Source organism: Peromyscus eremicus, chromosome 19, assembly GCF_949786415.1.
Source record: "Peromyscus eremicus chromosome 19, PerEre_H2_v1, whole genome shotgun sequence".
In the NCBI taxonomy this organism is placed as follows: Eukaryota; Metazoa; Chordata; class Mammalia; order Rodentia; family Cricetidae; genus Peromyscus; species Peromyscus eremicus.
In genome coordinates this window covers 36,051,915-36,069,516 of record NC_081435.1, presented here as the reverse complement: position 1 = coordinate 36,069,516, position 17,602 = coordinate 36,051,915, and positions in this window count along the sequence as shown.

Genomic DNA, 17,602 nt, shown 5'->3' with positions numbered 1-17,602 from the left:
AAAACACTATTGCATTCTGAAAAATGAGTATATTCTCAAGTTACAGATATAAAAGTTGCATGAGTATTTAGAAAAAAAGTAACCCTCTTGAATATAATCGTCTCAAAGCCACTCAATTCCCATTCCTGCCTGGGACTTCGGGCATCAGCTGGTCTAATCCACACCTAGAAACATGATGCTCGGGTCAACACTCTCCTTTTTCTCATCCACACCCTGTATTGTGGCCATGGTTACATGTCAGCACATGGGGAAATGCTTCTCTATTCCAGCAGGACAGTGTTTGTCAAGGCTCACACATACTTGAGGGATCCCCCTTTCGCAGCTTTTTGGATCACTGGAGTCTTCAGCAAGGTCAAACAATGTAAACCACATGGACACATCATTTGGCAAAACTACAAACAGGCCCAAAGGAAGACACGTGTCTAGAAGTAAAACTATTTACACAAAAGGTAGATAGATTTCAAATAAATTTATCTATTTACATCCCTAACAGGATGTATGAGTGACTGTTTCCTAACATGTCCCCTTACCAGACACATAAAATATACTAAGAAATTTTCTTATCTTTATTAGTCTGGCGGGTTAAATGGTATTTTAATCTAAGCATATCTACTGATGGGCAATCATCATATTTAATATGTTTAAAATCAATTTATAATTCTTTGTGATCTGACTAGATTCTTTATCTTTATTTGTTTGCTATTCTCATTCTCATTGATTTGTGGGAGGTTTTATGTGAATTATAAATTACAATTTGCCATTTGTCCTCTGCCTCTGTTATTTGTTTCATCATGCAGAAAAAAGAGGTTTGTTTTTTTAAATAGTTTAGCACTTTTTGAAATTAAAGGTTTTATATCATACTTAGAATTTCTTTATTCAATTGCAGATTATTATATATTAAGTCTTTGTGGTATTGTATTAAATCTTTATAAATTAAAAATCATTTATGTATTTATTTGTGTGGGGGCATTCTATGCCACAGCACAAGTGTGGGAGCCAGAGGACAACTTTAGGAAGTCATTTTTCTTCTTCCACCGTGTGGGTCTCAAGGATCAGACTTGGGTCACCAGGCTTGACAGCATCTCACTGACCCTTTATAGGTATTGTATTTGAAACATCATAATTATCGACAAATTGTCCTGTAAGGAGATTCTGCAAAGCCCGACTTCCAAGCACAGGATATGTTTACTATTCAGTGTCTGCTGTCCACTGCCTTAGTGCTCTAGTGCTGTGAAGAGACACCATGACCAAGTCAACTTATTAAAGAAAGCATCTGATTGGGGGCTTGCTTACAGTTTCAGAGGGTGAGTCCAATACCATCATGGCAGGACGCCTGGTAACAGGCAGGCAGGAATGGCACGAAGAAGTAGCTAAGAACTTACATCTGATCCCTAAGCATATAGCAGAGAGAGCAAGACTGGGCCTAGCGCAGGCTTTTGGAACCTCAAAGCCCACTCCCAGTGACATACCTTCTTCAACAAGGCCATTGTGAGAGGCCAGCTCCCACCTTTTAAAGGGTTCCCATGAGAGGAGAGAGGAATAAGAAACTTTTAGATAGAAAGATAGCAAAGAGGAGAAAGACAGAAACACAGGATAGCTTTGGGAGGACCTGGATCAAAACCCACTGGTCCCTTCTGCTGCTTCAAAAGGGCTTTTTATAGCAATGCCAAGAAGCGGGGCAAAAGACCTCCCCCTTGCTAGATCAAAGCACACTGCACAGCCAAGTGCAGACCCTTCCAAACACCTGGTAACCATGCCTGTGGTCAAATCATCCCCTTATGCAGCCCTGATGGGTAAAGCAAGCTCCGATGGTCAGACCCTGAGTAAGGTCTCACTAGGAAACTTCTGTGGGTCTCTACATGCCACACCTCCTAATCCTTCCTAAATAGTCCACCAACTGGGAACCAAACATTCAAATATATGAGCCTATAGGGTCCATTCTCATTCAAACCACCACACTTGTCCCTATACGTTATCCATTCCCTCCTAAGTCCCAGCATCCAACAACACAGAGCTGAATTCTAGTGGGTGTATGTTCAGTCTTGGTACCAAGTGCAAGGTTGCATGCAGAACAACCAGCAGGCGTTTCCCTTTTACATGGAACCATTCACAGCCAGAAAGACATGGCCATGTCACCTCTCTGCTCACCACTGCCTCACAGAAAGATGTCCTAAGAGATGGGTCACTGAGTCTCTGAGAACATATCTTTTGAAGCAAAATTGGAAATCATGTTATTCATGGGTTTAGAAACATGAATATCTTCAAAGCACAACAGCAAAACATTTTTTTAACCCAATTTCACAAACCTCCTTTACTGTGGTGATTTCTAGGGCATACTTCAGAAAGTCAAAGATGCTGTAAATTAGGAAGCCTGAGGAAACACTAATTCCTGAAGTTCAGATTGCTGGAAGAAATGGAGGAGTGAGAGGGAAAGGCTTTTCCACAGAGAAAATGCTTTCAACAACTGCGTGAAGTGTCTGTTCTAGAGACAAGGCCTTGGGTGGCTACTGTATGGATTCCTGTTAAATATGAACCTGTCGGCACAGGCTTCTCAAAAAACTAATGTCTCCACTGTAGCCTGCTGTCCACACGCTCATCTGGAAAGTCAAGTCATTCAAGTAGAAAGGAATAAATTGATCGAAGAGGAAGCTGGGGAAAGCAGTATTTAAATCTTTCTGAAACCAGCGAGTGGAGTGCAGGTATCACAAGTCTCTGACTTCCAGGTGTTCTTAGGATGTGGTCGATCCCATCCCTTGAGGGACTGGAATGCTATCCCATGTCTAGTGAATCACTGTGTGATAGTACTTGACTGTGCAGATGACGTGAGGTCAAGAATGGACATATGATCCAGATCACGGCTAGTGAGATCCCATCCTCCAACTGTTGCTTGAAGGCAAGAGAATCCTCTCCTAGCTGGATTAGCAAAGCTGAGAGGATACAGTTAAAGACAGATTGAGAAGAAACCAACTTTAAGGGGGAACATGATCTGTGTGATACACTGAAATCAAGTGGGTGCTAAAGGTTTGTGGTGATTCCCTAGAACTAGCTATGGCAGAAAGCAGGTGAACACATTAATCCCTGAACCACTGTAAAAACTGAAATATAATCTCATACTGGCCCCCTGAATGCTAACAGGAGTTGGTTTATGATCACTTCCAACTGATAAGAGCACAGATTTGCATCACAGAACTACATAAGGCAAAGAAAGGAAGAAGGATTCTCTGGAAGATTTTTTTTCCATATTCCAAATCAATCAAACCAACCACAAAACCAGAGAATCGGTGGTGTTTTCTACCACCCAATTTAGCAACAATGAGTAGACTGTCATTGATTTTTGTTTATAATCTCCCACTTGAATCTCTTTCCAGCTTTCCTTTCCTGGAAATTCCAATGGAGGTGTCCCTAAATTCACTCTACTAAGATGCAGACAATATACATAAGCAAGGCATTTTCTGAGACTTAACTTTAAATTCAAAGTCAAGACTGCGGTACAAGTATAAAATATCCATTGCAGTGGGATTCCATGTCACACGTCCTTGACCTTCCAGGGCAGACAAGAGTGAAGGCTTCATGCTCAGTGGATCATATAAGAAGACAGCTTAAGAAGTAAATCAGGGGGCTGGAGAGATGGCTCAGAGGTTAAGAGCACTGCTTGCTCTTCCAAAGGTCCTGAGTTCAATTCCCAGCAACCACATGGTGGCTCACAACCATCTGTAATGAGATCTGGTGCCCTCTTCTGGCTTGCAGGGATATGTGCAAACAGAACACTGTATACATAATAAATCTTTAAAAAAAAAAAAAAAAAAAAGAAGAAGAAGTAAATCAGGGTCAATGAGAATCCCTTGGAAGAGATTCCTGGAATCTGGACTCACCTTCTCTGAGAAGTTATAAAGGAATCCTTATTTGTTAAAATATCAACAATAACAAATGTTTAAGATCAATGGTTCTCAAATATGTCTGTTTATCAGAATCATTCAGAGAGATGAAATGTGCACAATTTCCAGATTTTTCCATCTAACCTTCCTTCTAGCTGCAGGGTTAAAAGCCATGATGCTGTTTGTATAGGGGTCTGTGTGTCTACATGTGTCTGTGTAGCTCTCTCTGTGTGTGTGTGTGTGTGTGTGTGTGTGTGTGTGTGTGTCTGTGTGTGTGTGTGTGTGTGTGTGCATATTTTAAAGTACTATATACATGAATGCTCTTTATTTGTATCATTATCTTATTAAATTTTCACAATAACCCAATGGTGTAGGTACTTCTAGGCTATGGTACAGATACAATTTTATACTTATTTTATAGATTGGAAATACAATGTTTAAGGTGTGGTGGCGCATGCCTTTAATCCCAGCACTCAGGAGGCAGAGGCAAGCAGATGTACAAGTACTTTTTGTTGCTACTTTGTAACCGTACTTTTGCTACTGTTACGAATTGTAATGTAAATGTTTTTGGAGATGGAGGTTTGCCAAAAGGGTCATGACCCAGAGGTTGAGACCGGCTATTGTAACTCACTGAGCCAGCTTGTGCTGCTCCGGTAGTCCTTGGTGTGGCGCCATCCGCTGGAGCACTATTGACAATGACCACACCCCTGAAGGAAACAGAGGCTCCCTCACCCCCATCTGCTATCAATAGCTCCTCAGTTCTGGGAGCTCATCCCCACCACCACCACCACCCCCACCAAGCCAGCATGTTGACTGGCTTGATCATGTGCACACAACCACAGCTGTTGTGAGTCCACGAACACAATGGCCCTGTCGTGTCCAGAAGACACAGTGTCTCTCCCGTCCTCTTACACGTTTCCTGACGTTATCTGTGACAGCCCTGAGACTTGGGGAAGAAGTCCGACACAGATGTCCCACTTACTGTCTGCACTTCGACCACGTGTGAGGTTCTGTGTTCACCTCCATCTACTGCACAGAGAAACATCTCTGTTGTGGTCTGAGTGCTTCACTAAGAGCACAGGAGTATGACTTCAGAAGGCAGATTGATACAATGTCCATTTAGAGAACTAATAATAGTAGGTTCAATTGGGAGCCTATGAGCTCCCCAACCATAGGTTCTTGGTCAGATTTATCGTATCAAGCATGTGTTATCTCTTGTGGAGTGAACCGATCAGAAATCCAAGTAGAAAGTAGTTGATTATCCCCATAAAATTCATGCCACTAATGTGCCCAAAATAGCATCTTGTTATCCTGGTCATTAGCTTCCTGGTCAGAACCAGCTTCATTTCTCCATGTCCTGTGACTGAGGTGTGTGGAGTCTTCAGCATTAGGGTCTTACTATCATAAGCTCTTGCACCCAGAGCCACCTGAGTCTTGAAAAAACATCAAAGATATACAGTGAAGAAAAAAACAGCATAGGAAACTAGATATCTACGTGTATAAAAATGAAACCTGATTCCTCTCTCTCATCCTGCATTCCAATAATTGTAAGTGGATCGAAGGTTTTAATGTTGGAGCTGAAACTATGAAACTTCCAGAAAAAGGGGAGTATACTTTGGGTGATAGGCTCAGCTAAAAACTGAATAGGATCCTGCTCACCCAGGAAACTGAATCAACCATCAATGTAGTTGGTTTTTTTTAACTCTGTGCTCTTTAGGGGCCCACTGCACAGCTCCCAAATAAATATATTACATGGAGACTCATTCTTACTTATGAATGCCCAGCCTTAGCTTGGCTTTTTTCTAGCCAGCTTTTCTTAAGTTATCCTATCTACCTTTTGCCTCTGGGCTTTTATCTTTCTCCATTCTATATTTCTTTCTTTCCTTCCTACTCTGTGGCTGGTTGTGTGGCTGGTCCCTGGCGTCCTCTCTGTTTCTCCTTTTCTCACTCCTCCCTCTTCTTTTTCTTCTCCTCCGATTTATTCTCTGTGTCTGGCAGCCCCACCTATCCTCTCTCTCCTGCCTAGCTATTGGCTGCTGGTGGACAGAAGTGGAAAACATACTGAGTGAGGCAATCCAAACCCATAAAAGACAAACATCCCATGTTCTCACTCCTACATAGATCTTAGCATTGACTCAGATCTGTGTGTTCAACCTGGACTACCTATGAATTCAAGGAAACTGGAAAGGGACCAGTGGTGGGTGAAGAAAGATCTTTAGGGAACAGAGATAGTAGAAGTCATGTGATGTGGTGCAAAGGAGAGAATAAAGGGAGGGAGGTCTAGAGGGGAAAGGGCTGGGAGGGTAGAGCAGAGGAGGGGTGAGGAAGGAGGGATAACTAACACTAAAGGTGGCTGAAAATCCATATGAAAACTTACTATTTCGTAGCTCTGTGTGTGTGTACAAGTGTGTGTGTTCACATAGAAGAATTTAACTGGAGAAACTTTACAGAGGGCATGGTGTTCACACAGAAGCCAGAGGTTGCCAAACAAAAAATTTGGTGGTGTTAAGCATCAGGCAGATCTCTCTCTTCATATTGTTGGGCACAGGTATCTTCAAGCCCTCCCCTCGCCCACATAATACAGGCTATTTCCATTGCCTTTTCTTTACTTTCAACCCATTTACCAAAACCCAAACACTGCCAGTGTTGCAGTGCCCAAGGACAATGAACAAAATCAGTAACCAACTTCTTATCTTTTGAAACCAGGGGGAATAATGATATTTTCAAAGGAAAACGGTGTGCCCAAATAAAAACATGTAGTATAGACAGTACAAGACATCTCTATTTGACACTCAGAATCTAATTTAGGAAAGAAGAAAAGAAAAAAAAAAAAGAAGGCAGGCAGGGAGGGAGGGAGAGATGGGAATGCAGGGACACAGGGAGAAAGGGAAGAAGCTGTTGTCCATGTATTGAAAAGTTTACCTACAAGAGACTTTAACTTCTGTTATTAGCATGATCACCAAGGCACCTGTTCCCTTAATAGCTGACTCAAGTCATAACAGATGCATCAAAATCATAATTGCTTTCCTCATTAGAAACAGAAAAGAGGTATTCCAAAGAGGCCACATAATGTTTCTTTGGGGTACAAATTAAAAGGTGCTTAAAGTTCTCCATTTCCACTCAACAATTTAGCTACGATTATTGTCCTATGTGCTGATGGATGGGTCCAGAAAAGGACATCCTACAGGCCTCATGTCATCAGCTGACCCAGAAATGCTCAGCAAAAGGGGATTTCTAGTCTGTCAATTATACAAGCCTTTGTGTTTCCTCTTGTTCCCACTAACCCCAGATAAACAGCAACAAAAATGTATCTGAATGAATTCAACTTTCATCAACTCCTCTACTAGAGGGAGGTAGAACCCAAGGAAAATCCAAAACATTTTTCAGAAGCAGGTAAGCTAGAGATCAACGATGATCTACATTAGTAGACACATAGTATTCTGAAGAAAAGACAGCATTAGGAAAAAAAATAAAAGCTGTTGTGTGAGTATTTGTAAAGGGCAGCTTTGGGAATTTCCCTTCACATTAGGAAACAAAAATGATTCTCTCATCCTTGTTTCTTCCTGGTTCCAGTTTGCTTTACTGACTCTGCGGCACACTCAGGGGCACAGAATGGTCATAGAATCAGGCAAGCCTCGGGACACCCTGAAGATTCTGGATAACACAATTCTGCACCAGGTGTGTTCTACACAAGCAGATCTTAGTCCTTCAACTCCCACCATCAGAATCTCTTATGACACTGATAGGCTTCTGGAGCATTCTAACGGCATGCTTCTGAAACAACACTGCCTGCCAGCACCCAAAAACTTCTGCAAAATGTCCCGCTGATCAGTACTAAAAAACAAATGGGGGAAAAAATCAGTCTCTGATAATAAAACAGTGCTGCTTGACTTTCTGGCTTGGTCAAGTTATTTATTTATTTGTGTTAGGGATGGGGGCCTGTCATGATGTCTCTCAAGGTCACACACACACACACACACACACACACACACACACACACACACACACACTTGTATTTGTCCCTCAACAACTCCTGATGGCAGTAGCTTAGTCAGCATATCTTACAGACACATCGCAGGTTGGTTCTCTGGGCAGGTCTTCCCATTTTGCATTCACACTCACCCTAATTTATGGGAACAGAAAACCTTTAGATTCTCCGAGTAACAGAAGAGTATCGGGACAGCCATTTACTTAACCACTCTTCCTCTTCACTTCATGAACCCCGACTAGAGGTCAGTTCCTGTGTACACATGAAATGACAATTCATTTCAGTTCACTTCCCATCGTCTAGCATTGATGAAGAATAGCACATGCAACATGATCAAGAGCTTAGGAGACAGGAGGAAGAGCTAAGACTTGATCTGAAAAAAATGAAAAGATGGCTGGGCGCCGGCCAGTGGTGGCGCACGTCTTTAATCCCATCACTCAAGAGGCAGAGGCAGACGGATCTCTGTGAGTTCGAGGCCAGCCTGGGCTACAGAGTGAGTTCCAGGAAAGGTGCCAAAGCTACACAGAGAAACCCTGTCTCGAAAAAAAAAAAAAAGATGTCTTGGGCTATCACTCAGTGTGTAGAGGGCTTTCCTAGCACAAAGCCCAGGGTTTGACCATCAGCACTGTGTCAACCAGAGACTGAGGTTAGATCTCTTAATCCTAGCACTCTGGGCATAGAGGTAAGAGGACTAGAAGCTTAAGGTCATCCTTTGGCCACACAGTGAGTTCAAGGCAAGCCTGAGAGACATGAGACCCAACCTCAAATAATAATATTAATAATGTATTTTTTTCAAGTTTTTACAAAGAATAAAAACAAAATAAATTGGTCAGATTGGGAAGATCAAGAGAGAAAAACATTCTAGCTAAATGTTTTTCAAAAGCATCATGTTGCTGGGGTTCAAAAAGCACTTAGTAGGGCTAAGCACAAGCCACACACAGGGGCGTGTCAGGAGTCAGTACTCTGAATGAAGCCAGTGGCTGAGTCTGGCTGGCCTCTCTGGCACACTAAGGAATTTGAATGTTACCTTGCAGAGAGTTTCAAACAAGTCAGAGATGAACTCAGACACATTGTATGTTGTCAGTATTACCTCTAAGAAGAAGAAAGAAGACAAACACAAAAATTGGTTATTCTGTGCCATAAGAAATTTCCTTGAGGTACAAAGAAGTATTTACAGACAGCAACATTTGCTAAATATTGGAAAGGGCTTCTGAGAGAGTTTGGCGAGTCACCTCAGGAGGTCTTTAAGAATAGACCAAATTATAATTTGTCTTAGAAGCCTCGGATGTGATTATCCGTTAGGGCAAAGGAACTGACTCCGAGTCTCTTCTGGAATTACAGCTCCATTGTTCCCAGACTATCAGGGTGCACAGAGCTGCACATTGCTTAGCAATTTGTACTTGATCCTGTGGTTGCAGATTGATTACAAGATTACAGAAGCAGGATGTTCACTGTAGAATTATGGGCAGAATGAACGCTGTATAGATGGGAAGCAATCTCCCCATGATGGAGCAACCTGGCTTTAAAAATAGGTACATTTTCCTTTCACTGTGGCATAAGCCTGGGAGGTGACCTTGATGGAATTCTATTTTTTGTAGGGTTATCTGAACACGAGAGCAGGTACTATCAGGGCTGGGCAGATACAATAATGATCTATAGTAGAAAGCGAGGAACTCATCCTAGATTAACTCAGTATGTAGGGTGCTTTGCGTCATTGCTCAGGAAATTAGTTAAAGCTAGCTATTACTAAAGGTGCCCTCGGAGACTATTAATAACACCCAGAAATGCCAAAGCTTCAGAGCTTAGAAAGTACGTTCCTGCGTGTTTCCTTGGCTGCTTGTCCCCAAAACACTGAAGTAAGGTTTTTCACAAATTCAGATGCTGGGGCTGGGAGCTGCAAAAACCTACCTCCATCTATATGGCTGTGAGGTTGCATAGTCTCAACTTAGCCTCTCCCAGAAATGCTTCCTCCGAATAGTTCACATAAACTCTCCAAAGGGCAGAAGCGAGCATTTGAAAGAAATCCAGAAGCAAAGCAAAAATGATTCTATATAAAATGATCCCCAGAAATGAGAGCTGGTGGCATGGTCAGGGTCAAGAACGCCTCCAAAGTCAGTTGCCAGTTTGCAAAAGCCTGCTCTGTAAATAGCCTTTGAACTAAGAAAACGTCTCTCTAAAATGCTGACAACACATTAAGAGAGGTTAAAAACAAAGCGCAAACACAATTAAGCCAGCCCTAAGTGACAGCGCTGAGGCCACATCACACCAGCAATGTAACACTGGTCTAACATTTTCATTAAACTACATATAAGAACCAATTTCCAGGCCTAAAAGACCATTGACTATAAAAAGATACACTCTTACCTTAGGACCTGCTAAGAAAGGAGAAAATCACTACCAATTAAGCTGCAAAACACTTTTGATTTTTTACGGCGTCACAATTCCACCAGTGAGGGAAGGGGAAAGAATTCTACATTTTAGAATGCATGAAGCACATTAACTGGAAAGCTTGGGTGTAGCTCAGTAGTAGGATTGATAGCTGAGCATACCTGCAAACCTGGATGGGATCCCAGACACTGCAAATAATTACAATAAAAATAATTGAATCTAGAGGCTGGAGAAGTGGCTCAGTGGTTCAGAGCACAGGCTGCTCTTCCAGAGGACCCAGATTCAATTCCCAGCACCCACATGGCAGCTCACAACTGTCTGTAACTCCAGTTCCAGGGGACCTGAAATCCTCACACAGACACACATGCAGACCAAACACCAATGCACATAAAAATAAAAATACATAAAGATAGATAGATAGGTAGATAGATAGATAGATAGATAGATAGATAGATAGATAGATAGATAGATAGACAGACAGATAATAGAATCTGGAAGCAGTGAAGAACACATCAACCCTGGGTCTCTCTGTGACTTCCTCTGAGCTGGACTGCATAGGGACATAGGGCTTCCTGTGTGTGTGAAAATCCTGCGATTTAAATTAATGCAGGAACAGCATTCTTGGGGCCAAAGAGGAAAAAATGGAAAAATTCGGACTCCTCTGTAAGACCATAATAATGAGGAGGAAAGAAACTTTATTAGTGTAAAATATTCTGGGAACCATGGAGTATGGGGCTGAGGTGATCTAAAATGTCAGGAGGCTGGTGAACTAACTGATAGAGAGGAACAAGCTGGCCAATGACTTCAGGGCTGTACAGATCTCAGGCCAAGGAGAACCACGTGATCACAGCAGCCGGGCGCCTTTGTACTAAAAGCTAGCCTTACGGAGAAGCTCAATGCACCGAGTCCTAGATGTAGGCTTTATTGATCAAACAATAGAAGTATTTTTAAATGTGGTGAATCATGTCAAATTCTCTGCTAGAAATGCTGTAATGGTCTGTAATCACTAAAGTGCAGAGAAATGGTTTTTGTTTTGTTTTGCGTTTTTTTTTTTTTAAGATTTATTTATTATGTATACAGTGTTCTGCCTGTATGCCAGAAGAGGGTGTCAGATCTCACTACAGATGGTTGTGAGCCACCATGTGGTTGCTGGGAATTGAACTCAGGACCTCTGCAAGAACAGCCAGTGCTCTTAACCTCTGAGCCATCTCTCCAGCCCTTGTTTTGTGTTTTGAAACAGGGCCTATCTATGCAATAGGACCCTGGATGTCCTGAAACTCTCTGTGTAGACCAGGCTGGCATCAAACTCAAAGAGATCCACCTGTCTCTGCCTCCCGAGTGCTGGAATTAAAGACATGCATTACTATATTTGGCTGAGAAACTGTTGTTGCCTGAGAACTCGGTCAACTCTGGGGTATTGTTAGCCACTAAATTGTTGCAAATATAAATAAACCTGAGCAATCACATCTCATTTTAATTCAAATATTCACAGTATTAACATAGTTTAGTGTATTTTCATTTGGTCATCTGGATTTATATCTCCAAGTTGCCCATTTATACACTTAGCAGTTTCCTGTGAATTATTACTTTAATTCATTGATTTGTAATAACTCTTTACATATCAGTGATGGTACAGAATAGGTAAGTAGGTAGACAGAAATCGCTATCCCGAGTTTTTCCTTGATTTGTCTATTTTATGTTTTGTTCTTCAATGTTATTCACATCATTTTTCACAAGCCATTTTAAATTTTTAAACAATAATAGATGCTGTTTTTTAATTATGACTTATGAATTCTGTCATAGTTTAAAAACTACCTCAAAATAGTAAAGTATTAGTATCTTAATTATTCTACTTTTTATATTTATTCTCTAATAAGATATGTATTACATCTGTTGCGATGTAGTATTTGATGTTTTGTTTTGTTTTTATTGTTCATTTTGAGTTGTAGATTGTAACAAGAAATTCTCATTTTTGAGGGGTTTGTTATGGTTTGTTTTGGTTTGTTTTGGTTTGTTAGTTTGTTTGTTTGATTGCTTTGGTTTTTTTCGAGACCAAGTTTCTCTGTGTAGTTTTGGAGCCTCTCCTGGATCTTGCCTGTAGACCAGGTTGTCCTCGAATTCACAGAGATCTGCCTGCCTCTGCCTCCTTGAGTGATGGGATTAAAGGCATGTGCCATCAAAAGAGGACAGCCTTTCTGCCAAGGTGAATTGTTTTCATGGTGAAGGGTGGTGTTGTTGGGATGATATGTGTCCTGAGAGGTTTTCAGTTTCTTGGCATCAAAGCTAACTGTAACAGAAAGGTTAAGTTCTTGAGCCAACACACACACAAAATCAATGCAGAGATGTGGAGTTTTCTTCCAGCTTCTACTAGGCTTGAGGGCCTGAGGGTAGATGCTTCTTACTAAAAGCAGCTTTGAAGGGCCCGTTTCAATGAGAGTTTCACAGGACTGACTTAGACCTCCCACTCTTTAGGCAAAAAATCACGCTCACTTCATGATGCTTGTATATGTCTTATTCCATGTGGCCTGAGACATTTACCATTTAGATTTTAAAAATTAATGCTGACCACCAATTGAAGATATAAATAAACCCATTCTATGTATTTATCTTGCTTCTAAGTGTGTTTAGGTCTCTGTTGTGAGTTTGAAGTCTATTATATTCAGATTTGTTTAATTTTCTAAGCATTTGGTCACTCAGGACATATAATAATTGTAGCTGAAGTTTTCCTGTATCTACCCGGCTCCTGCAGCTGCTCAGACCCAAGTAAACACACAGAGACTTATATTACTTATAAACTATATAGCCGTGGCATGCTTCTTGCTATCTAGTTCTTATATCTTAAATTAACCCATTTCTATTAATCTATAAATTGCCACGTGGCTTGTGGCTTACCAGTACTTTTACAACTTGCTTCTTCTGTGTCTGGCTGGCGACTCCTGACACAGCCTTCCTATTCCCAGAATTCTCTTCTCTGCTTGTCCCGCCTTTACTTCCTGCCTGGCTACTGGCCAATCAGCACTTTATTTATTAACCATGGCTCAGTGGGTAAAAGCCCTTGCTGTGTGGTTCTAATCTCAGCATACCTACAGGCAGAAGGGAGGCAGAGGTAGGAGAACATTCTGGAAACTCGTGAGCAGAAAGGCCCTGCCTCAACAAAGTGGAAAGAGAGAACCATCTTCCAAAATGTTCCTCTGATCTACACATATACACATAGACACACACGTGTGTGTACAAATGATAATAATAAATAAATCGTTTTTAAAAATAAAGTGAAAAATGACAATAATGCCTACTTTTCCTGAACTCCATAGGCATATCACATATCTAATGTGATGGTTATTGCTTGTATCTAAAAATATTGTTTTACATATTTAGGAATTGCCCATCTCTTTCCATTCACTTTGAACTTCTACTGTGAATAGCTCCTAAACCAAGAGTCTCATTAATATATTACCTTTGCATTCTTTGAATAATCCCACTCAATTACATTCTCTTTATACAAATAACTGAATGCACCCTATACTCACCTGATAAATCCAACTTTGTATTATTTTAAGTGCACCACTTAAGATATCTGAACCTATCCTCACAAGTAAGACTGATCTTATGTCCTGTATATCTCCTCTGCTCTTACTGTGTTTAAGCTCCTGCATGCACTTCGGGAATTAACTCAGTTCACAGCTCCGCGTGGTTCTCAGTCCACGTATGTGGTGCTTCACTCTGCACATGCTCAGCCGGCCTCACGGGATTCCCCAGATGGATTTGGGAGCTTTTGTTTCGAGGACCCTTCATTTCTAGAGCTGTGAGCTGCAGCTTCTGGCTGTGTCTGCCTCCAGCTTACTTCACACCTCAGCAAGGCTTTGTGTGGGTTTCTTCTCCACATTCATATGCCTGAAAATTGCCTTAAGCAATAAACCCAGAAGATCTGAGGGCTTTCTCCACCTATTCCCTTGCCCAGGGATGCCTCTTGCAGACCCGTTGTCCAAATCTAAAAATAGCCATTCCATATGTCTTGTCCAGTTTTACTGAAGAAGGTTAAATCTGGTCCTTGTTACTCCCCCAAGACGGAAGCAGAAATCTTGGTTCCTTTTTTATGACAATTTTATATAATTGAACTTAAAGCTTTGCTTAGCTTTTAATATTTTGTCATTTCTTGAAGTAATGTGTATAATTTTTATTTTCTTAAAAATCTATATTGTCACCTAGATTTTTTTTTAAATTAAAAAGAAATTATTATTTTATTTTATGTACTTGGGTGTTTTGCCTGCATGTACGTCTGTGCCTTCAGAGAGCACTGGATTCTCTGGGACTGGAGTCAAAGGTCATTATGAGAATTATTTGGGTGATAGGAATTGAACCCTGGTCCTCTGAAAGATCAGTAAGTGCTTTTACTATGGAGCCATATCTCCAGTGCCCACCCCCCCTTTGCATTTATGTGTGTGTGTGTGTGTGTGTGTGTGTGTGTGTGTGTGTGTGTGTGTGTGTTTCCGTATGTCACCACCTGCTACGGCAGTCAGAGACTAGCTTGAAGAAGTTGGTTATCGCCTTCTATCATGGAGTTCTGGGGAATTGAATTCAAGTCATCCGGCTTGATAACAAGAACCTTGACCCACACACATGACACACACATGAAGATCAGAGGACAATTTCCAAGAGTTGGTTCTCTCCTTCCACCTTGTGGGTCCCCATAATGAAGCTCAGTTTGTCAGACTTTGAGACAATGCCTTCATCCATAGAGCCAGCCCATCATCCAGATGTTTAAGCTCTCAAGAGATTCTCTTCCATTATCACCACTGACCAGTTTAGCAGAGACTAGCAAAGGACATACAGTGCAACTTGAAGTTCAGACAGGAAATAATAACGCTGGTGGAACTATGTCCCAAGTATGCTACAAACTTACACTAAGCAAATGCTCATCTGATATCTAAATTTAAATTGAGAAGGTGTTCTTTTATCTGGCAAATCTATTAAGTGTCATTGCAGAAAATGAAAAACAGCAGCTTCCATTCTATTGATTAAATACTGTGTTTTTACAGAATTTGTAGGTAGGTTCCTTAAAAATATCAAAAATTTGGTCAGGTATTTATCAAGTTATCGCATTCATATATTTGTAATTCTTTCTCTAGTTTCCTAAGCTAATTGTTTTATTGGTTTGCATTAAAATCATTAGAAAGTTGAAAGCCGTGACTTCTGCTCTGCATTGGGCTCTGTTCCCATCCTGGGTATTTCTCAATGAAGAGAGCTCATTTGCATTAATTGCTAAAGCGTTTCTAATCTAGGTTATTTCCTCTCCATTCAAGAGCCTTTAGAAGAGGTTTGTTTGTTTGTTTTGTTTTTCAAATTTAAAGTGGTTTCCATTATTTTGTTTTACTGTTTTAAATATATTATTTGAGGCTTTTGATCAGAGCATGGGTCCTTCAAGAGTTTTAATTGGTGGGGAGGATGCTGATGCTTTTCGCAAGTTAAATGTATAATTACATTTTGTATATGTTCTATGAGCAAAAGGGAAAAATATGTATTTCCTGTGCATTGTTATTGAATGGAGAAACACAACGAAGACAACACAAATAACAACAAGAAACATGGTTTAATAATATTACTCAGCCCTTCAAATTCAGACTTGGTCTTGGCCCAGTTTATCCTGAATAAGATCTTGGCAAATGGAAACTGTGCTGAACTCACCCACCCCACACTCTACCACTCCAGCTGTGACTGCAGCAAGTTTTATGCTCCATGATTTATGAAGTGGTCTTGAACAGGGCTGAATTGCTATTTAAAAAAAAAAAAAAAAGGTGTCCTTTTACAGGGATTTATTAGATAATGCATGACTGAAGGCCAATTAGCCCCTTGTTCAGAAGACAGTACAGGCCAAAACCATGAATGAGAGTATATAAAGTGCCTAGTGCAAATCACAGGGCCACAGTCTTCCCTACTCGCCGATTCTTCCACAGGAGAAGCATGGATTCACTGTCTTTCTGGATGGTCACCTAAGCACTATGGGAAAACACAGAGTGACTCTGAAGGATTTTCACTTACTTCCCAGAGTGCTTTCCTGAGAAGCAAAAACCAGAAATGTACCCTTCTCTAATACTTGGTGGGGGCACAACTCAGAGGTAAGCATCTATCTACTGAGGCCTGGCCAATCTCATGAAAAGAAGACCTGGGGCTGCATTATTGAAGAATCTGGGAAACTTACAGACGGAACTGTCTTCACTTTTCAGGTTCGTCACTCACTAATTTCTCTGCCCTAAGCAGGTTGCAATTCTCATCTTTTCCCCTTCATTTTATTCACAAGCACATTTAGCATATGTATACTTCATGTATTTGCAGATGCTTTGATCTCTTTCTCAAAGATTACACCTTTTACAAAACATTTTTTCCTATCTGTTGAATGATTAAGTCAACACGGCCTTATTTTTTACATAGTTTGGTATCCTTTTTAGAACTTGAAAAGAGGGAGATGTTTGTTTATTTATTGCATATGTGAGAGTGTATGTGTCCGAAACATGTATATTTGCACATGAAGGCAGTATCTCGAAGAGAGTGACAGATTGCTGTAACTGGAGTCAATCGCTGGTTCCTAGTATGCCTGCTAGGAACTGAACCTGGGTTCTCTGAAGAACACAAAGTACTCTTACCTGCTGAGTCATCTTTCCAGCCCTCTGTAGTGAGGAGTTCACTATAAAGAAATCCAGATCTAAAGCACCAGGTCATTAGAGCCAGAAACGGCCACTTTTTGCCTGCTGAAAATTGCCAGGCGAGGTCCCCGCATAGGAGCTACAATGGGCTCCCTTTCCTCACAACATTGTTATCTCCTGCCTAGATTGCAATTTCAAATGATTGTTGTGAGATATTTGACCCCACTGTGAAACTCTGAGACTGTATTAATAAAATTAACCTTGGATCAGGGAGCAGAGCCAGCAACTAGCTGACAAGAATTAGCCAAAGAGAGGACAGAGGAGCCAGGAAGACGGATAGAGAGACACACAGGAAGGAGTAGGGAGGGACTTAGAGATTCTCAGTCTTTTGGGTTTGGGATGAGTAGAGAGACGCTTCTCTTGCTGGGTCTTAGGCCAAAAAGGAAGCTCAAATGGTTACTTCTCGGCTTCTCTGATCTAGCAGGTTTTTGCCCCAACATCTAACTCCCAAGTCTTTATTGGTAGATAGAAGGATAGAGACTTAGTTAAAAACTGCATTTGGTGGCTGATGCCAAGCTGGTGCCAGCAGGACCAGAAATCCCATCCCACCAGCCCTCTGTCTGAGTGGCGGGACGCTGACTGCTGGGCCATTGGGCACAGACAGTAGTTAAAGTATCAGTAGATCCATGTATGACCACTAAGCTGACAGAAAA